This window comes from Aedes aegypti, chromosome 2 (assembly GCF_002204515.2).
Source record: "Aedes aegypti strain LVP_AGWG chromosome 2, AaegL5.0 Primary Assembly, whole genome shotgun sequence".
Classification (NCBI taxonomy): Eukaryota; Metazoa; Arthropoda; class Insecta; order Diptera; family Culicidae; genus Aedes; species Aedes aegypti.
Window position 1 is genome coordinate 325,000,627 of NC_035108.1, and position 23,391 is coordinate 325,024,017.

The 23,391-nt window shown below is 37.7% G+C and overlaps 1 protein-coding gene across 13 annotated transcripts in view; it reads right to left on the reverse strand.

The window, feature by feature from the left end:
• LOC5571955 (mediator of RNA polymerase II transcription subunit 13) overlaps window positions 1-23,391 on the reverse strand; it is a 107,429-nt gene that overhangs the window by 83,603 nt on the left and 435 nt on the right. For 2 of the 13 annotated variants that reach the window (XM_021845864.1, XM_021845855.1), the window contains exon 1: window positions 6,305-6,499. The exons of 8 other annotated variants lie outside the window; for them this stretch is intronic. The gene's annotated coding sequence lies outside the window, so the exon portion shown is untranslated. Of the gene's footprint in view, window positions 1-5,608; window positions 5,627-6,304; window positions 6,501-23,201; window positions 23,220-23,391 lie in introns of those variants that run through there. 3 more of the 13 variants (XM_021845854.1, XM_021845865.1, XM_021845857.1) reach the window with 3 other exon arrangements.

Consider the following 23,391-nt stretch of genomic DNA (forward strand, 5'->3'; position numbering starts at 1 on the left):
TGGTACAAAATAACCACTAATGATATAATATATAAAAACATACAAAATCAATTAAAGTAATAGCAATAGTAAAAATAAACGAATTTGCATGAAATTTGGCATGTTTAATTAACGTTATATGAACTTCAAAATGAACATGGTATTTGGATTAGAAATGTGTTTCAAATTGATAAAAAAAATCTGTTTTATTTTTTATTTAAAAAAAAAAAAATAGTTATTTTTTTTCAAATCGACTTATATTTGTCAATCGAACTAGTTCAAACAACTAAATATGAAGTTTTGTAGGGAAACTCAGGAGTTTTCATTCGCTGTGTACCGTAGTGATTCAAAATTCGGACGGAACCAATATCCGGACACTCTGATAATATTTACCAATAAAATGCTAAATTGACAACATTTATACAACTATATTTAATGAAAAAATAGCTGTTTTTGTAGTTATTACGACGTATTGGCCTTTCGGAGGTCTGTTCAACAAACTGATCAATGTCCCCGATGAGATCAGCTCAAAGGTATAAATTAATTGGTTAGAGATAATCGTATAGCATATTTTTATTGCTTACATTTGGTCTCTTACTAGGCAAACAAATTCAAATTTTTAAATTTAATATAGGGTAATTCAGGTCACTATCTGTAATTATTCAGTTTTAATAAGCATATAGTAATAATATATAAATTATAATTCACTTAATAAACGATTTTGCATTCACATCGATCAATCAACAATGAGAAGTTATTTTTTTCAATTCTCATTCCCCCACTTGACATTTCCCCCATGCGTTCGAGGGGCGCTTAGATGGAGGCAATCGTCGCAGCAGTAGTGATTGTAACATAATAATACACAAAGTTATAGTTTAAAAGTTTAGTGACACCATATTGAAAAAATATGCTGTAAATATGGTTTAAAAAAGTAAAAAGAGGCTGTCCGGAATTGAAGCCCAATGTTTTTGAATCTGGACATTGTATTGGAATTGTATGTTTCGATGCCGTAAGTACACAATTTTCAAATATAACTGAAATAATACTTTGAACATCATCAAAACATGAGTAATATGTAATAAGAACAATACTGTGCGTCGTTCATTGAACCAATCAGCGATGATTGCAATTTAAACCACCAACATGTCTGTCCAAACAACTAAATCACAAACATTACTTACACAATATGTGTTCATTACTATTCAAAAAGAAACCCATTTGGCAGAACTACAAAATGACCCCCAATATTTTTGTGTCGGAAAACACACAAAATCACAAGAACTACTGTACCGTTTAAACGGATTGTACTGAAAAATATGTTTTTTTTTGTAAAAAACACACAATTTTCCGTGGAAATTTGCAATTTTTAACAATCTTCGTCTCTCTTTTACTCTTTCGAGAAATTTGCAAACATCAAGGCTAGTAAAAGTCAAAATTCCATTCAAGATATAAACAGTACAGTGTCTCATAGCAGCCAAATGTGCAGTCAGTCTAAACTAAGCTAAACTCAATTATTTACAAATTGATCTCTAGCAAACATACCATCATACACACATAAATGTGACCCTCCTAATCAAACCCATCAAACATTATCCAAATTTAAAAAAATGCGGTAGTTGATACCCATCCAAACAGCGTGAGAAGAAACAACGCTTACTACTGAACCGCCGAAGCTGCTAACGAAAACATTGGTGCAATGACTTATTGTTATCCACATCATCACTTTTGCAAGAAAGTGACATTTCTTTCAGATACGGCAGCGGCAACACGGTATGATATAATCAGTATTACAACTACCGATGCTGCTCCATACGCTGCTCATGCCGCCCGGATTTTGATTTACCACGTTACACCGCGAATGAAAGCCCTTGAGTTGTCCTACAAAACTTCAACCTTGTTCGGTTGACCAAAAATAAGTCGATTTGAAAAATAAAACTAATTTTACAAAATAACAGGTTTTTCTCGATTTGAAACATTTTTTTTATCCAAAATGATCATTCATATGACGTAAAGTAAACATGCCAAATTTCATACAAATTAGTGCATTTTTACTATCGCAATTCTTCTTCTTCTTTCTGGCGTTACGTCCCAACTGGGACAAAACCTACTTCTCAGCTTAGTGTTCTTATGAGCACTTCCACAGTTATTAACTGAGAGCTTTCTATGCCGATTGACCATTTTTGCATATCGTGTGGCAGGTACGAAGATACTCTATGCCCTGGGATGTCGAGAGAATTTCCAACCCAAAAAGATCCTCGACCGGTGGGATTCGAACCCACGACCCTCAGCATGGTCATGCTGAATAGCTGCGCGTTTACCGCTACGGCTATATGTGCCCCTACTATCGCTATTATAGCAGTTTAATTAATTTTGTATATTTTTATATATCAAATCATTAGTGGTTATTTTGTACCACTTCTCCCTAATATAAAAATCTGAAATTTTGCGAAATATATTCTTTTATATAGGAAAACAACTCCTGTAAATTTCAGCTCGATCGGAGAACATCAATACAACCTCTCTAGACAAGGCGGTTGCGGTACTCACAAAATGGCTCAAGTCCAAACACTACCCCGAAAAAAAAAATTGTTTCGAAAATTTTTGAAACGGCATATCTGGATTACACCTCAAATGAAAGCCCATGAGTTACCCTACAAAACGTCATATTTAGTTTTTTGACCTAGTTCGGTTGGTAAGAAAAAAATCGATTTGAAAATCACTATTATTTTTATGAAAAACTCATTTTTCTCGATTTGAAGTACTTTCAAAATCTATTTACTATGCCAATCTCAAAGTTTATATAACGTAGAGTATTCATGCCAAATTTCAACAAAATCCGTGCACTTTTACTATAGTTATATCAGTTTTTGTGATTTTGCATGTTTAGTGACATGAAATCATTGGGGGTCATTTTGTCCCACTTCCCCCTAATATAAAAATCTAATATTTTGCAAAACATCATCTTTTATATAGAAGAACAATCCCTGAAAATTTCAGCCTGATCGGAGAACATCAATTCAACTTCCCTTGAAAAGGGGGTTGCGGTTCTCGCGAACTGGCTCTTAAAGTTTTTATTCGCTTGACTCACCGCTGAACTAACACTTAACACGGGGGACCAATTTCACCATTGCACCGAATTCACCCACAATATAAGCAATCCATCGAAGTTCGTCATCAAAGATATTGCCTGCACACTGCGTGCGCTGCCGTTCGCCTCGATTGTGCAAGCGGACAAATATTATTAGGATTTCCAAATTTCTGCACACGAAACGCAGCTCCAATAATTTACATAGGAATTCCGATTCGGCACGGCCAAAAAAAAAAACAAACAAACGGAGGTATCACAGTCACACACAGGTAAGTCACGGTTGTGGATAGATACATACGCGTCGTCGAGCACTACAGTGTGAAGGTGTAGACGACCAAGGTGTTATGGCATCGACATCAGCTGCTGCGCCGACCACGAGAAGAAGGTAACTTTGCGAGTGGTCGCTCTTCTATTGCTTGGTTTTTGAATGGTTGGCCGTTTCTCTTGTTTCGGGTTTTCGGCTTGTTTTGTCCGTTGGGTGGTTGTTATTGTACGTAATACAAAATCTAGCTTAACATGTGACAGTAATGAATGTCACCCTTTTCATATAAAAAATATAGGGCCTTCCTTAGCCAAGTGGTTAGAGTCCGAGGCTTTAAAGTAAAGCCATGCTGAAGCTGTCTGGTTTCGATTCCCGGTCGGTCCAGGATCTTTTCGTAATGGAAATTTCCTTGACTTCCCTGGGCATAGAGTATGATCGTACCTGCCACACGATATACGAATGCGATAATGGCAACTTTGGCAAAGAAAAGCTCCCAGATAATAACTGTGGAAGTGCTCAAACAACACTAAGCTGTGAAGCAGCTTCTGTCCCAGTGAAGACGTTAATGCCAAGAAGAAGAAGATATAAACATATTAAACTTTTAAAAAACCTTGTGTCAAACCCCCCAAAATTGTACATTTGGACTCCTAGAAGCTACTAGGGTGAAGAGACGAACCAGCCAAGGGCTGAAAGTCTCTCAAATAAAGAAAATTCATTCATTCAGCTACTAGGTATGAATGACTTTTGATTTGTGAATGACGAACTTCAAATATCGCGTTTCATAAGGGCGTAACTGCAGTGATCGATACCTCTTCATCGATTTTCTCTTTAGCTCAGAAGACTGCTATTTTTGATTCAGTAGAATGTAAGCAATCACGGTAGTCGACACGCTTTCGCTGACAATCGGCAGAGCTTACCTAAAACATTCTCAACACCAGCGATCAAACGGATGTCGGAAAGAAAAATGTCAATTGAATGCCTCTGACCCCGACAGCTTCGTTGGGGAACAATACGGTTTTGTTTGTTTGTGTCATTTTTCGTAATAGGCGCGTCTTTTACTGTATGTGTGTCACATTCGACATAACAAGAATTCCATGCAGAACTTATGATTTATGCAAATGTCATCGCGTCAGACGACATTCAAATGGCAGTTTTTTTGTGTCTCTCAATTTTAATTCTGCCGTTTGTGATGTGTGTGAAAGGTGACGGTAGCGGATGAATGGTGAAAATTATTGTCGGCGCGGTGAAAAAATAGAGACGGTTTCTCACCGAAGTTGGATTTTTCTCAAAATCTATGCGAGATACCTAACTTCAGAAGTTGTGCATTCGATTCGCGTCCGGATGCGCTCTAATGCGCCCTACTTCCGAAGTAGTATTAACTGGAGTGGAACCTTGAATGGAGTATTGAAGGATCCATGGAGATTGGGAAATTGTATTTAAAAAAATGGGGCCTTCCTTAGCCGAGTGGTTAGAGTCCGCGGCTACAAAGCAAAGCCATGTTGAAGGTGTCTGGGTTCGAATCCCGGTTATTAGACGATCTCCCACAAAATTTTAAGCAGAGTTTTATAAAAAAAATCAACATAATTTACAAGAAAAACATTGATTATTTTCACACTGAAATGTTAGGAGTGTTCCACCTAATCATTGACAGCATCATCACCAAGTACAAATATAATTCTTATTACAAAATGCTGGACATAATCTAAGGAAGAATTTTTGACGAAATTTTGGATTTGTTCACAATTTTTACGGATAACTTCAAGCAATGTCTTCGATTTTTCGAGAAATATCAATTTACATTGTTTGTCGCAACTTTACTTATATCTTTCGAATAGGATGAAGAAAATATTTAGCAGGTGAACTTGATAAATGTCCTTCCAGTGATAATTGTTAGTCGAGTGATTCACCTTTTAAAAAACCGGGCATCTAATGTTTGGAACACGTTTGTGTTCTACGATTTTCTGGCTTTCCCTTTTTTATTAAAAATAATTGATATTTCAAATATAATTATAGGCGGAAGTGAAATGGCTCAAGACGTAGAACTTTGAGATCAATGTGTTGATCTTATTGTAGTTATCAATTGTTTATAATTGATCAACCAATGTGAGTAACATTGTAATGAAACCCACTTAGGTGTTCATAGGATTAACTTCGTACAATCAATATACATTATGCACTATCAATATACAATCAAACCAGCTTTCTAGACCGATAATGACGTCGACAACGTCCTCATAACCACCGATAAGAAGATTGTGCTAGTTAGACACCTCAAATACCTAGTTTAATCTCGCAACAACAGGTTTGAATTTTTTTCCACCTTCCAGCTGTTAGATTTCATTCTAGGAAAACATAGCTGTTTCAGCGTTTACTCCTTCGCGGTTCCCATCACTTCTTGGGCTAACAATCTTCAACAAGCGCACCACCGTTTGCCATCGTCTTCGCTGTCGCCGCGTAACCTTATCCACAACTCGTTGAGACTGGTTTTCCGTGGTTTTTCGTTCAGTGTCGTCGTAATCTCTTCGCTTGAATGAAGGCAAAAAAAAATCTCCTCGCTTGAACTCTCGAGTCCGCTTCCATCCACACAATGTGTATCTTTGTTTGAATGGGAAAATGCGATGGATTATTCGCTCGTAAACCTATGATTAGGCAGCATTACCACCACAGCGATTGACAGGGGTAAGATCTCTCTCGCCCACCTTGTAACTCGCACGTAGCCTCTTCGAGGAGGTCCAATTATCGTTTTCCGACCTACGACTCAGTCGTATGTAGAATTACGGTTTTCCAAGCATCACCTTTTCTTCTCAACCAATTATTCTGTGCACAATACTTCAATTCGAGGTGATCTACACTATTCATCTTCCTCGTCTTCAGAGGGGGGAAAAGAAGGTCATCGCAGTCCCGTCACAACACTTCAAGACACAATCAAGAAATCTTCGCGAATTTTGCTCTAATCGGAAACAATCACTCATTACCTTTTTCCCCGTATCACAAAAAAAACAGCCACTCTTCGTCTTGGACGAACTCTGATGTAAGAAGCACACACTAAAACCAGGAATAGGGCGACCGACACTTGCGAAACCGTGAAAAATTTTCTTCTGCGAAATAGGCGAAAACGCGAAAAAAAGCGATACACAACTCGAAAGCGCTCATAGATGACTGAAAAGTTTTTACGCGAATCAATTCACTGAACGAACAAACGAGATACGGACTTCTTGTATACAGTAAACACACGGTACACCATTACAAAACCGCTCATTACTACTGTGCGCTATAACCCGTATCGCAACGTCTGTTGTTGCTGGTATTATTTCTCCCTGTGTGTGACCAAAGTGGCACCAATACAACTGGCAGCCGTCGTCAGTGTTGCCTAAGGTGGCCCATTTTACATATGAAAAATTTCGAACTGCGAAAATCTTAAATTACACCTTCCATATTTCACGCTGAACTTTTCTAAACGTCCCATCTAACATTGAAAGATTCTCTCCTCTCTTGCCCTCTTTCTATTATTACAGCGGGTTACTAAATCTTTTGGTAACATTTTCGCTGTAACAGGGGTGGTAGCAAAAAATCGTACCGAAAAAAGTTATTTTAGTGACCAGATTTGAGAAATAAGTGACTAAAAAGTGACTTTCGATTCTCGAAAAAGTGACTAAAAGTGACTTGAAAATCTAGAAAAAATTTAAGCGTATAGGTGAAGTTCCATCAAATCAATGTTCACAGAAGAATACTTTGTATTTAACTTTATTCGATTCAACTTTAATGCTTCTACCTAAAAAGGTCAATATTTTGTGTAACAAGATCAAGCTTACGGAAAATGTTATACTTGGGCATTAATCAATATTTCAAATTAAAATTTGAGATAGAAGATCGAATAAATTGAAATACAGTCAACCCTCCATGAGTCGATATTGAAGGGACCATCGACTCATGGAAATATCGAGTCATAGAACAGCAATGCTATGGAAAGCTCTTTGAGGGGACCATCATAGTAACCATGAAATTTGATTTTTAGTGTGGTTCCATGAGTCGATATCGAGTAATGGAACATCGACTCATGGAGGTTTAACTGTACTGCCTAAAACCAATCCTTCGGACGCAGTCTAAGAGAGAACAAATGATTGACATAAGCCTAAGTGATATCGAAATTTTCCATCGATAAGTTTAATATAAGGTACGTTTAGCCGAATGGACAAATGTCCAGCTATTTATGCGATAGGCTTAATAGACTGTTCTTCTGAGTTATGCTGTTAAAGTAGTTATTAGCACTAATTTTCTAATATTTCTATCAAAATTACTTGGACACTTTCATGATTTACTTGACATTGGGGGTTATAGCCGGTCGAAACTATGCAATACAAAAATACTTTATTATCGCGCATATTATTGTCAAATAAAAACTCTGTGGCTTTAAAAAAAACCTCCTATCGAAGTGAATAAAGAAGACAATTTACATCGTCTTAGACATCGCCAAAGGCTGCACAGACTGAACAAAACTAACATTAGACAACGGACACACGGAACGACCAGTGGACCAGTGAATGTTTTTTCGTTTGACGAAAAGTTTTCTCCGACTGAGGTGAAAATCGAACTCACACTCCGTAGCACAATACGCCTAAACGGCTGGTGCCGCTAACCGCACGGCTGCGAAGCTCGACAAAAAAGCCAAGAAGAGGATCCGACGCCCCACATTTCACAGGTTTTTAAAAAAAAAATCGTAACAATTGATAAAATGCATTCCTAAATATATGCGCATCATACATACATAAAAAAGGAAGCACACTGATTTTTTTTGTAAGCGGTACCACATAAAAAATCCGTGTTATTTCAAAACATTTTTTTTCGTGTAAAAAAATGATTTGTTATGATTCGTATGGTCATGAAAAGTCGAACAACATGGGGTCTTTTTTACGTCATTTTTTTAATAACGTGGTTATTTACACGGTACATCGGCCGACGTAAAAAAATAGTGTATACTCTAGCTAATATCCATCCGACCAATTTTGAAGCTTTTGTTTGCAAATAAAGTTAGGACAGACTCTATACAGAGGCATGATAAGTTTTTACTCCCAAATATTACATTAAAAAAATTTCTTTGTTTTGCGTTGCAGTGTTAAACACCTATATTATAGATTTTGTAAAATTTTAGAGCTTATGTGCTTTAACCAGGATGGTTTTATCAATTAAACGAATTTCGAAGACAAATAGACTAATTAGGATGCATATTTTAAAACGTAGTGTTCGACAATAGAAGATACATAACATTTAAACCTTTAGTTTTCTCACAATGCATTTACACCAAACTAATAAGAACTTAGATACTTTTAAAAATTACTATTGAAACTTATGAACTTTTGCTCAAGCTTCTTTCGCAAGAAATCTATGAACCAATATTTTGACACTGACATAGAGTTGTCCTGGTGATGACCTAACATAAAACTTAGCCTAAATTAAAGAAGGCCGATTCAAAATTTCCTACCGAAAATTTAGCTCAAAATAGTTGAAAAAAGTGACTTGTTGATTTAAAAAGTAACTTTAGTTGAAATGGATTCAAAAAAGAGATTTTAAAGTGACTGACTTAAAAAAAGTGACCAAGTCACTAAAAAGTGACTCGCTACCAGCCTTCCTATAACCTGAAAGACAATGACAAAGATCTAAAAGCGTGAAGGAAAATGTAATTACGGCTAAACTATTGATAAATGTTTAGTAACATTTCTCGCGTAACTTTAAGGTGAAAGTACATCGAAGCCAAACCACAATTTGTCAGGAGCTCAAATCTGAAGAGCCAGACAATTAATCACAATGCAATGGAAACTTAATCGATTAGTCACCATCAGCGAGGTACCAATCGAATCAATTTTCATTGTGATCGGTTGTTCTTTAGATTTGTGCTTTTGAAAATTTGAGGATTGACTTTGATTCATCTTCACCTTAAAAAAGTTACGTTATCATTGAATTTCTTGAAGAGCTTCCAATAGATTCCCTCGAATAATCAATGTTAGAGTAATCAGTTTTGGAGCAATTTCTGAGAGTATCTGTGGATGAATTTTTGAGGAAATCCATATGAAAATTTATGCAAAAATAACGGAAAATTGGAAGTAGGGCAATTTGCCTAATGTTGAACGGCTAAAAACCTCGCTTATTGTTGAACAGTGCGTGTGTATGCCTTGTGGCGTGTTCAACAATTAGCGAGCATTTTGACCGTCTTACAATTGGCGAATTACCCTACTTCTGCAGGAATCTTTTTAGTGGGCTTCGCGGCCGGGCCGTTAGTGTTACCGAGCATTTAGCCGCATCGAGTCAAGAAGTGTAGGTTCGATTCCCGCTTCAGTCCGGAAAACTTTTCGTCAGGAACGTATTTCGACTATGCCACTGGGCGTTGCATGCTAGTCCGTTGTCTAGTGTGGTACTTCCTTCAAAGGGCAAATCGTCCACTGGAAGCATCAACGTGCCGGAATCTTAAAAAAATCTGGGGAACTACTGGAGAAGTCGGTGAAAGAATTAGTGGAAACATATTTGGAAGACATCCTGGGATAGCCTCTGGAAAAAAAAATCAAAGATCCTAATGAAACAAACTAATAATCCTTAGCCGACTGGTTAGAGTCCACGACTACAAAGCAAGGCTATCCTGAAGGTGTGTGGGGTCGATTCCCGGTCGGTCCAGAATCTTTTCGTAATGGAAATTTACTTGACTTCATGACATGGAGTATTAACTTGCCACATGATATATAGAGATGGTCGGGTCTCGGGTTTTCAAACCCGAAACCCGACCCGAACCCGAACCCGACGGGTTCGGGTCGGGTTCGGGTTTGAAAATTTGAAATTTTTCGGGTTCGGGTTCGGGTCGGGTTTCGAGGCTACAAAACTATCGGGTACGGGTCGGGTTCGGGCTTACAAAAAGTCGGGTTTGAGTCGGGTTTAGGTCGGGTTTGGTGAGAATTGTGAACAGAGTAACAACCTAAAAGCTTCCCTATGCATCAGAAACGATGAATTTACCATCTTTTCAAACTCGGGTTTTATTCGGGTTTTTCTTACAAAAAAAATTCGGGTTTCGGGTCGGGTTCGGGTTTACACAGCAAAAATTTTTCGGGTTCGGGTCGGGTCCGGGTTTGCTTTTCAATTATTGTCTCGGGTTCGGGTCGGGTCCGGGTTTGAAGAAATAAAATAAGTCGGGTACGGGTCGGGTTCGGGTTTGAAAAATGTGAAACCCGACCATCTCTAATGATATACGAAGATTCTACCCCAATACCCCGAATACCATTTCTCCGAATGCCATCACCCCGAATTTCATTACCCCGAATGTACCATTACCCCGAATTACATCACCCCGAATGCTATTTCCCCGAATTTACAATTATCTTGACATGATGATATGGATGACATTTCCCCGTCATATTGAAATTCGGGGTAATGTCATTCGGGGTGATGGGTCGTTCGGGGTTTTGGAATTCGGGGTAATGGCGTTCGGGTTAATAGCATTCGGGGTAATGGGGTAGAATCCTAAGCTGAGAAGCAGGCTTTATTTTAGTGAGGACGTAATGCTAAGCAGAAGAAGAACTTAAAACTTTTACAGTTCGATCATCATGGCCCACCCTGCTGTTGCTGTTTTTTCTATGCTGCAGAGCGTTCCCATTCACATCAACACAATCGACGACGACGGAACAACAATATCCTCAGTCACGGTGTGGGTGCCGTCGCCCGAACCGATGGCAAAAAGTGGCACGTATGCAATGCGCATTACAAGCACATTCACAATGGCAGCAGAAATCCAGCAGGAACAATCCGTCCAAATGTACCACGGGCCATGGATGGGGTGTGTGTATTGTCGCCTTCTTGCTCTCGTCCAACGGATCCGGAGTAGGAAAGTGGGTGGACGGAAGGGTAATCAGTTGTGTTCGATGGAGAAAGGGATTGGTAAACAAAGACAAAGCACGGTGCACAGTTTGTGGCCAGACGGAGGCGGTGCGGAATCGCCCGTTATAACGGCAATGGAATACATTAGTTAAAATATTTTATCAATGAAAGATTTCAGTGATTCTTTCAGAAAATATGTTGCTCTAAAGATTCTTCTAGCTTTTTTTTTCAGGAATTCGTCCAGAAATTCTTCAAGCGATTTCTCAAAATACGCTTAAAGGGATTCGTCCAAGAAAACCTCAGCAGTTCAACGTTGATTCCTCCAGTAATTTCTTCAGGAATCGCTCCAAAAAATTACCCAGTATTTTCTCCTGAGATTATTCCGCTAATTTCTATGGTTGTTAATCTGGGAGATATTGAAAGTTTCCTACAAGAATTCTTTCAGCGAAATATGCAAAGGTTTCTTCCATGGTAATTTTTTTAAAGAATCCGTTTCGGATTTATACAGTTAATTTTCAAGCCATTTTCAAAGGTCTTCAGAAGTTGCGCCACGTATTCTCACAACGGTTACTTTGAAAATTCCTTCTGGGATGGTCCTTGGAAATCCTTGAAGAGTGTTGTCATCGATACGATTCCTTAAAACATCACTTCAAAGGACTCATCTATGAAATTTTCCATAGTCTTACATAAATTTCACCAAGATATCTGGTTGAATTCGTCCAGGATTGCCTCATGATGTTCCTATACGAATTTCTTACCGAGGCTTATATGAGGGATTTCCACAGCTTTCAATCATTGAAAGAATGCAAAGAGTAATTTAAGTCATTGTCAGTTATTGGTCTTCTTGGATCGAAAAAACGTCCCTTAAGTTACTACAATGAACTACGCCATTGTAGTAACTTGAGCGACGGCTATGCGATCCAAGATTAGACCAATAACTGACATAATGTTTGTTATTTTGTTAGAACAAAGGTGATTTGACAGAAAACATCGAGCAACTAATGAGGCTCCCGAGAAAAAGATCTGATTAAATGATCAAAACAGTAGTCTCCGACGGACGTGGGCGGATGAAAATTGATGATTTCTGATACGAATAAGTAACAATCATTAACACAAAGGTCCTTGATGGGCATATACATAGAACCTAAGATTAGATTCTGACGGAAATGTGCAGCCATCTTGAACAACTGGTATTTGATTAGACAAAGTATATCTATGAATGAGGAATTGAAATCTTGTTTGCGATAAGATTGCAGTGTCTTTGAACAAGTTACTACAAGCTATTTCGGCTATTTTAATTTGACATATTAATGTCAGAATACCACTACAAATGGATAAAATGCACAAAACTAAGAGATAAAACATTATGACAGGGAAATTCAACTGGAATTTGGGAAAGGGCCGAAAAACAGCCTGTGTCTCTTTGGGGACGTTATGATAAGAATTTCTTCTTAACGCTCCGTAAACAGGAATAGTAAATGAGTGTAAATAGAGCAGTCACAAGTAATTTGCACATCACAACCTTGCCGTTTATTCAGTTGCATTCACTGTAGTTGTCGCAATGAATATTATACTTCTTGAATTACAAATGAAACTTTAAAAAATCTACTACTACATTTTGAAGGTAGCATGTTATGGTATTGTGCATTCAGATTAACTTTACACCGAAGTTCATAAGAGAAATGAAATATCACCAACAAAAGTTCGCCGAAGTTCGGCGTCGGCGTTCTACCGAAATGCTACGCCGACAAAGGCATTCCTTATGCGTCGGCGAAGCACTAAATTAGAAAGCCGACGCCGAACTTCGCCGAAGTTTTGACTGCCGAGCTTTTAATTGTCACTCGAATTGTCAATACAACTTATTCTACAAGCTGATTTTTTTTAAATTATCATTCTATTGCAGGGTGTCTATTCAAAATCAATTTTCCAATTCTCGGATTTTTCCCGGATGGTAAAAAAATGAAAATAGATGACAAAATGATCCTGCGTTTTTCAGAAGTTTGATATAAGGTAATACAAAATCAATCATTTATAATATGTTCTTCAGTAGAAAATGGTCAAATTTGAAGGACTAGTTAACTATGAATAAATTTTTACTAAATTTGTAAAATACTGTGGGTTCATAACAGTTCGAATTTTGAAAGCAAAAATGGATAGACAGATATAAACGATTATTTGAAATATCTTAGTATCTTAGATATTCTTAGTAAATTTTAACTAATTGTAAGGCGAACGGAAAGTTTGCTTAAACGAATTCAACCAAAGCCCTGGTTTTAAAGGTCTTCGGTTGTTAAAGTACATAATTTCTTCAAAACATCACTTATGACTGTCGAAGAAAATGTTTGGCAAGGTGAAAATAAGATTCCAATACTTATTTCTAGTTGACAAGACAAAACTACGAGGAATGCCTGCACGAAATCTAAATTTATGTATTAAATTGTAACAAAATTTAGACCAGATCAGAGTTTCACAAAAAACCAAAGTTTATTAACTCCTTTATAAGAATATATTTGGAATAATGCGTTAGACTTGGCCTATGGTTAATTAAAACGATATCTTGTGGAAAAATCGTTTGTTTTCTTATACTGACTATTTTTTTTTTTCATAAATCTAAAAGAGCATCATTTTAGGAATCCATCAAAGATTTGGCTTCTTCAAGAACTAGTGTCCTTGGCTCATTCATCAATGAACAAGCTATGAGTTCAATAAGGATCTCATAAAAAATCGTTAAGAAGTACTGGAAGAATTTGCTGTGAATCTGCAGAAATCCACAATTTAAGGGACGAATGACCTTCGGTTAAAGTCCCTCTCAAACAACAAAAGCAGAAATCCACATAACATTCCGTCAGATGCATCATATTTTAGTTTCGACCAGAACTAGTCGCTAATCAAACTAGTAATCCAAAAACAACTTCACCAAGAAACAGCGTAAGTAGCTTCGGGAATCTTGCAAACGGAATTGTGTCTAGGATTTTAGTAGGGGTCCAGCGCCGTCCATTTTCAATTCATTGAAACCATTTTCAGTCCCCAACTGACTGACTCAAGCTTCCCTTTCGATTGAAACTCTACTGTTTCGTTTCAATCCGAAAAACATTTCCTTTCATCGCAGCAAGCGTAGTCTTTCATTTCTTTCGTGCTGCCTGTGCGTCGCGCGACATATATCAGAACCATACCGCAGCGAGCTGGTCTTTTAATCGGTAGTCTCTAACTTTAGAAGCTGATTAATTCAAATAAACGACGTGGTGGCCCGCATACTTTCTCTATCTTAATTTATTACCTAACAAGTTATATACATTACTATTGCAAAAAATAGTTAAAATCCAATTTGAAACATTTTGAAAGATTTCAAATGAAACGAAGTTCTTACTCTTTCATTTCACCTTTCTTGTTGGCTACTTTCAAGCAGGTAACGAAACGAATGAGTGGTGAAAGAAGAACGAAGCGACGCAGTTGTTCGTCACTATCGAGACGACGCAACCAAGCCTTCGTATTTCACAAAATGCTTTCGAAAATGCACAGCCCTGGTTAGGATTGCTGCAAAGATCTCACCAAGAATTTGCGCTGATACTTAATGGAAACCTATCAAGCATATCACCAAAAATCATGCCAGAAATCCGTAATTACTATTCTAAAAATGTTTCAACCATCTCAAAACTGTTCCATAAAATCTCCTTTGAATCTGCGCAACATCGTGCCGCCAGAAGTATACAAAGTATATCACTCAAAATTTGTAGAAATAGTAAGAAAAATCTAACAAAGACAAAGTACCTAAGTGCAAACAACTTTTACTCATGGTACAATTTTGTCTGTGGTACAATCATTCTGAAACATGACCAAACCAAAAGCCGGTCATGATGCAAAGTGTGAGCTGTCAGACTAGTTTAACCAATAGTGCTTAAAATTGAAACAAACTGAAACAAAGACTTTGCCGAGAATTTTGTCAAGAATTTAACAAATATCTGCTCACGAATATCTAAAAGACCTCCTTTTTTATGTATCCACCAAAGAACTTGCCATGAATTTACGATTCATACAGAAGTGTGTTAGGAATGATTAGAAGAATTTACTGTGAATCTGCAGAAATTCATTACCATCTTGTTATGAACTTTATACGAACTTTAGATAGATAAATAGATAGATATGCTTATTGAAGAGATCTGCAGCCTGAGGCTGGCTCATCTCTGACTTATAGAAACTTTGTCATAGATCTAGGCAGTGGCGCAACCAGGGAGGGGATTTGGGGGTCAACCCCCCCCCCCCCCCCCCCAGAGCCGAAAAAATTAGGAAAATCAAGTATATTTTTGAAACTCATCACTACACATCTTATGCAACTTCGCAGCAGTTCGGTTCAAATTAGCAAATTTCAGTGATTTTTACAGTTATATCTTCAAAGTTATATGTCTTAGATCTCTGAAGAGTATATTAAAAAAAAAAGCTCACAAGCAACAAAATTTTCTTGCCTTTTCGGAATAGGTAATAGGAAACTTTGTGTGGGAAGTTTGTCAAATATTTAGAATTATTGGGGACTTTTAGATACTTCAGTAGTGGCGCTTTTGTATTTTGTACAACATCGATCTATATTCGTAGTCAGCATCAGCGGGGTGCTTGTGAAGTGTTCAACGGAAAATTAACATAAGATGCTGAATCTGAAGCATCAAAAATATTTCAGTTAGCTCAGTATTTAACCAAATTTTACAAACTATTTTTAGAGCATATGAACTTCCGTTTGAGCCATGCCTACAGAAAAAAAAGTTTGATATCGAAGTATGCAAAATCATCTAAAACCACAATTTGATGTTCCTACTTGAAAAAAAAGTAAAAAGATGTTCACACATATTTGGTTATCTAAATCACAGTGAAAGAAAAGCTAGATATTCTGGATTGTCGGTTTTTTAACATTAGATAATTATGTTCCCACTGGAAGTTATGTTTTGCTATGCTGGTTTGCTTCCAACAATTCCAGCTGTAATAATAATTGCAATGATTCTATTGCAAAATTTTGCGCTAAAGATGATTCTCATCGTTGCAAAATTTGAAAAGACTTTCAAAGTACAAGTAGGGGCTGTTTGGGCACGTCAGGAGTTAATCATCAATGTTAACTTCCTTTTCCCGATCAGCCTAGATAGCCGCGTAGTGTCGGTAGCGGTTGTTTTAATTGGCTGAGAATTAACACTACGGACTGCCTGTTCCGGTGGTAAAAGTCCACCTAACAGGTGACCCCAAATTCATGTGGCTTTAAGCTTACCGTGCCTAAGAATGAATGGTTAGGGGGGTCTAAATAAAACCTAACCGCAAACGGAGCCTGTGGAGTACCAGGGCGCCCTCTACAGTATTATGCCCTTCCTGTGCTACCCGGAGCAATGGTGCAGGTGACCTTGTGTTTCTCCGAGATAATCGGTTGCCCTTCTTCAGTCTCCAGCCTGAGGCTTAATAAGGGTGGGATTATTAATACGTTGTAACTTAGTTTAAATTTTCACCTCTATGTGTTCTGTGCTTTTCGCCTTTGGCGACTTTTAAGAGATACCGATATGGTTTTTTTCGCTGCTGGTCTTTTTCGTTCTGAGATTGCGAAAAGCTTAATCCTGCCTAGTTTGGGTAGTGGCTACGGTTAGGATAGCTTTGTTAGACCAATCTTCAGCATAAAATATCAGCAATGATCAATCTTTGTAAACTCATGCAAATGCTACAGCTAACATGGCGCTTGTTCAAAAACTTTACTTTTGTGAACCTTTATCTAGGTAACCTTGTGGACCCAGTTTTTGCTACTTTCAGAAACATGAAATGGCAAACTCGCGTGCCATACCTCGTGCATGCGTGCTCGTAAATAGCGCTATCATTTCTGAGTTAACAACCAGATATGTATGTGCTGTCACAATTGATAATTCTGTTGGTGACCTCAATAGGAAATACGTCTTTCGTTTTGTGGTGTATTTACCACATGATGAACTATCCCAATGGATGATTTCAAACGAGTTGTCGTTCACTGCCTATGAAAAGGCCTTCTGCTCCTTGTGGGCAGTGATGCTGATACTCATCACATCATCTGGAGCAGTTCAGCTATCAATTTGAGAAGCTCCAGTCTGATAAAGTGCTTAAGTAGTTCAAATCTTGGATTACTTATTTTAGGGAATCGCCTAACCTTCATGGTATCTGCTAGAGAAGACATGATGCTCTGCTCGAACAGAATCAGTCACAAGTTGACGAATTGGCATGTATCAGATGATGAATCATTATCTGATCATCGCTACATACACTGGGAATTGATTGTGACCAAATTCCATGGATTCTCTCCGTCCATTGGAAATCCTAGTATTTCGGATGTTTCCACTTCCGGTGAGTTGGGACACAATTGTCCTTGCTTCGAGTGATCTCATAATTGCTTGTCACTTTGCTTATAGGTAAATTTTCTACACAACTCCCTTCACAGGAGAAGTGGACGTCTGGCTGTTTGTAAAGTATGTCAGATAGTCAGGCTGCTATAAAAGCTCTTGCTTCGGCCAACTCAAGGTCGAAGCTTGTTATCGCATGTCGAACTCAAATTGAGGAACTGAATTCAGTCAACTCTGTAAACCTTGTATGGGTACCTGGCCATTCTTCCATCGCTGGAAATGAATTGGCTGATGAGCTAGCTCGCGATGGAGCATCGCATGACTTCATTGGCCCTGAGCTGGCTATTCCAATTTCGAAGTGCTGAGTGAAGCTTCAGATTAATTCTAGGGCGGCAACTCAGTACAAGCAATATTGGAATAGTTTGGAGTCGTGTCGTCAAACAAAATTGTACATAACTGAGCCATCTCCAAGGGTGGCGAAGTATTTAACAAATCTATCAAAGCAGAATTGCAGTCTCTTTGTCAGAGCGTTGACAGGCCACTGCCGACTCAACTATCACATGGCAAATATTCAGCGTGTTGACTCATTTGTGAGTGATAGTTGTGACTCCGATTATGGAACTTCGTATCACCTGATATGCAACTGTCCAGTTTATGCGCAAATGCGATTCCAATTATTTGGTAAACATTTATTAAGTGAAACTGAATTCAGAAGCCTGAGTCTTCAGGACATTCTGTTATTCTTAACCCGCTGTGGTAATGAGCTATACTGCCCATAAATGCATAACAGTCCCACGTGAGTTTTCGTCAATTTTTAGTTGATTGCGGGATACGTCGTTAAATTGCATGCTCTGTCATGGCATTATAAGAAAACAATACGTTTGTTCTAGTAATGTTGAAAACAACATCGAACATGGTGTGTCCCACATTACTAATAAACGCATGTCAGTCTCGCGACCCAAGATATGCATTTAAAACCAGTAAAAAAATTGTTACTGGAATAATGTCGCAGTTCACAAACAAAGAAATTTAAAGGAAGTTTTATTGATTTACATCGATTTTATTCTACAAAAGTTCTAGATTTTTAAAATTTCTAGCTTGTATCAGATTTCTTCATCATTATCATCAATATAATCCAAAATCGTCTTCTCAGCTAAGTTGCGTCTTTGAACATCTAATTGTTCCACGCTCTGGAGAATATAGCTGGTGTGCTCTCGTGAATTCAATGCCTAGAACACCGTGTCACCTTCGAGATTTTAAGCTTGCAGTTCATTTCACACCCGCTCCTCAATCGACAAGCTGCGATAAACGGCGCTTTTTGGCGTTGCATTTGGAGCCGTTCAAATATTACGTAACGCAACAGGGGGAGGGAGGGGGTCTTACATTGTGTTACGGTCCATACAAAAAATTAAAATTTTCCATACAAAAGCTGTTACGTGGGGGTGGGAGGGGGTCTAAAATTGGCAAATTTTGCGTTACGTAATATTTGAATGAACCCTTTCGCTTTCAATTCCTTTTTTGTTCTCTTGCGTTTTTTGCGAGCTTATCAACGGCCGTATAACTTCCGTCAGAGTCCATTTCATCAGTCCCCTCGCATATTCAGTGTCCTCCAACGATCTCAAATAGCTTACCCAATGCTCAGGATACGTCTTCGGTGGAAACTGAAAGCTGCCGTCACAGCCGTCCTTATCATCAAATCCATCGAAGTTGTTTTCATAGCCCGCGTCATTGTCCATAGGGACTCCATGGGCTAAATTCCTGCACTCATCCTCGGAACTATCAGAATTACCATAACTTTTCAAATAATCGAGAGCAGACATTTTCGCGACTTTGAATGCGGACACTAAATTGTCAAAACAACAATAATTCACATGTGAAGACCGCTGCATCATAGTAAGCACTGATACTGTTATGCGTTTATTCTCGTACATTCAAGAGCAAATAAACGCATATCAGTCACGCGTACATTTTCCCGTGTATTAACTAATTATTTGAGAAAATTAGTAAACAAAATGCATGTAATACTATAAACAATAGTTCATTGCACCATTTGAGTGCAAATTTGGTTGCAAAAACATTGCATTTTTAATATAATTAGAGTAAATAAAGCATAAAAGTGTTCACGACTTCTATCGCGTTTTTCTTAGGTGCGCTGTTTTGCTAGTGAGACTGGTATGCATTTATGGGCAGTATAGGCTCTCTTTACGCTCATGCGTTTTGCAGTGCCCTTTTTAGGGCGCTGTTCGAACCCATTGTGGTATGGAGCTACATGCTCTCAATTCGCTAATGCGATCTTCCCTCTTCAAGGGACCCCACTCCTATTTCCTCCCATCTCTCCCTTCCCTTTCCTCTCCCCTCGGGTAGATGATGAAATAGGCTCAAATATGGCGATGGCACAAATCTCCCAAATGGCGGGGAACGTGCCTTTGGAGCCGGCCTTCTGATACCTGATACCTGATAGATAAATAGATAGATATGCTTATTGAAGAGATCTGCAGCCTGAGGCTGGCTCATCTCTGACTTATAGAAACTTTGTCATAGATCTAGGCAGTGGCGCAACCAGGGAGGGGATTTGGGGGTCAACCCCCCCCCCCCCAGAGCCGAAAAAATTAGGAAAATCAAGTATATTTTTGAAACTCATCACTACACATCTTATGCAACTTCGCAGCAGTTCGGTTCAAATTAGCACTTAAATTTCAGTGATTTTTACAGTTATATCTTCGAAGTTATATGTCTTAGATCTCTGAAGAGTTTATTAAAAAAAAAGCTCACAAGCAACAAAATGTTCTTGCCTTTTCGGAATAGGTAATAGGAAACTTTGTGTGGGAAGTTTGTCAAATATTTAGAATTATTGGGGACTTTTAGATACTTCAGTAGTGGCGCTTTTGTATTTTGTACAACATCGATCTATATTCGTAGTCAGCATCAGTATGTGCTAGTATGTGAAGTGTTCAACGGAAAATTAACATAAGATGCTGAATCCGAAGCATCAAAAATATTTCAGTTAGCTCAGTATTTAACCAAATTTTACAAACTATTTTTAGAGCATATGAACTTCCGTTTGAGCCATGCCTACAGAAAAAATAGTTTGATATCGAAGTATGCAAAATCATCTAAAACCACAATTTGATGTTCCTACTTGAAAAAAAAAGTAAAAAGATGTTCACACATATTTGGTTATCTAAATCACAGTGAAAGAAAAGCTAGATATTCTGGATTGTCGGTTTTTTAACATTAGATAATTATGTTCCCACTGGAAGTTAAGTTTTGCTATGCTGGTTTGCTTCCAACAATTCCGGCTGTAATAATAATTGCAATGATTCTATTGCAAAATTTTGCGCTAAAGATGATTCTCATCGTTGCAAAATTTGAAAAGACTTTCAAAGTACACATATGGACGAACAAACGGTATCACGTCAATGCATTGTAAACTTGTTGAACAATATTATACTATGCGTGTTAAAATAGTGAAGTTCACCTAAATCTTCAAGTCGATTTTATTCTTTAAAAAAATACATTTTCAAACTCAAGTTTACAAAACCCCAGCCCCCCCCCAAAACCAAATTCTGGTTGCGCTACTGGATCTAGGACTTACTGGCACTGCTTCACCTTGAATCAGTATCATCAGTAACTCCCAGAAATCCTGTCAAACGGAATTTTAAATTTGCTCTAGATTTCAGTAGAACTTTTTCGCTAACCTCTACGAATCTGCTAAGAATTTAAAAAAAAACAGCCAAGGATCTTTTCTAGAATTTACTAGGAACCTTATTAGCAATACTCTTATAACCTGTTCAGTTATCTCTCGAGAAATTTGAAAAAAAAATTCAATTATCGCCTCAATTCCCGTCAGGATTCCTGCAATGATCTCATTGAAAAATTTTCATGATTCTGAATGGAAATCTATCAAGCATTTCACCAAGTGTAGACAGGAATCCCTAAGTGAAGCTTTAGAAATGTTTCAAGGATCTTATTCATGTTTTGAATAGTTCAATATCTTGCCACAAACAATCTACAAATCATTTCACAAGAAGTCGATAAGAATTGTTAGAAAAGGATAGAAAAATGTACCCAACAACTTCCCAGGAAATCAACGATTATTTTAAAAGATTTTGATAAAAAAAATATACTAGAAACCTCTAACTATTTCTCTACCAACTCAGTCCAACTTATAATGCAAATTACGATTTGGCGGACAACCTGCTGTCAAATTTTTCTGGTATTATTTGAAATTAAAAAAGGTATTCTTATGTTTAAAAACCATATTTTCCGGGTGTGTTCTCCAAATTCCATTTGTAATACCAGATAGGACCTTTAATGGATTTCTGGCAAGATCCTTAGCAAATTCTCTCGAAATCTTAATGAAAACATAACGGAACCTGCTTTATGAAATTTCTAAAAAAGGATCATAGCAGATTCAGTAAAATCATAATTCGAGGAATCCTAGCGGCATTTTCTTTTCATAGATAAATTGCGGGCGAGAATATTGCATAATTTCTTTGGATATCTCAAAAGATGTTTTGAGGCCCTCAGTACATTCTCAAAGGATTTTTGTTGGTGGATTCGTGCCGAGATGCTCGATAAAAGTTTAGCAAACAGAAAGTTTTTCGCCAAATAAATAAGAGGCACACGACAAATACTTTTAAGAACTGGAGTTGCGTTGAATAATACTATTATATTTTAACTTTATTAAAATGCATCTTTCATTTGTTATAAACAACAGAACATAATCTCAAAAATAAAATAAACTATTTTTTTCGAACATTTATCTTAGAACAGTGATTCCTTACGAAAATCATTCAGATTTCATAACACGATGATCATTTACTTTATATTACAAGTCCTCAACAATAAAAATGAAAAAAAAAACTTTGAAATCGCTACCATTCACAGTATGAGTTTTTAGAAATTTGAGACATACTGGAAGTTACAGGAAAGTTGTGAATATTACACAATATCCTGATTTTGAATCGTTAGGAGATGGACAGTGGACACCCCACCTTTGCCCCGCATTACTCTACGTCTTGCTGTTTTATTTGAACAAGGCTTTAGTTGCTTTTCCTTAACATCACGGAATTGGTGAATTTTCTGATCAATTTTATAATGGTGACTTTATGATGAAAATAGTAACTTTTAGGGACGAGGTCGAAAATAGTGACCAAGTGTCTCGCTACCAAGGTTTCAAAGTTAGTAGCATTATTCTTTATAAAAGAACTTCAGACAATTATTCACCGTAAACAAAAAAATCAGGTGTAATTGTGAGACCCCGGGACCTAACCGCAGAATGGCAACAACGTCCTCTACCATCCAACCAACCGTCTGAAAGTTTTGATTACATCGACGAGATGGTTGCGTGTGGTTGTGCAATGCAACATCCAAAAACCCTTGTTGCAGAACTCACACCTTAAAAGTGCCCCGTGCCTTAACGTAAGCAAGCAAACAAGAGAGCAGTAAAGTGTTGTTGAGTTCACACCACCACAGGCCAACTCGGAACAAAATCGAAACTTTTCGAATAACCAAACCTGTGAGCGATCTTCTGCGGATTTACGTTCCGCAGAGAAATCAATTATGAAGTACCATCATAAAAACGCAATCCTTCTGAAGGTGCGAGAGATTTAGATGGCTGCTGTGAGAATCTAATTCAGATTCCCTAATTCCTTGATTTCTTACAGAAAATAAGTTGTTTACTTACGTATCCTTTTTATTGTTATTTGATCAAAATTTCTCCTCAATCAGTGAAACCATTATATATCAACAAAAAGGTTCCAAGTTCTTGCCTTTCGCACTTGGAGATTGATATTCCTTTCTTTCCGTTACTATTTGCTCCTGGTTCCTTCTTGCGGTCTTGGATGACACAATGTATGCAATTCCTGTTAAAAACT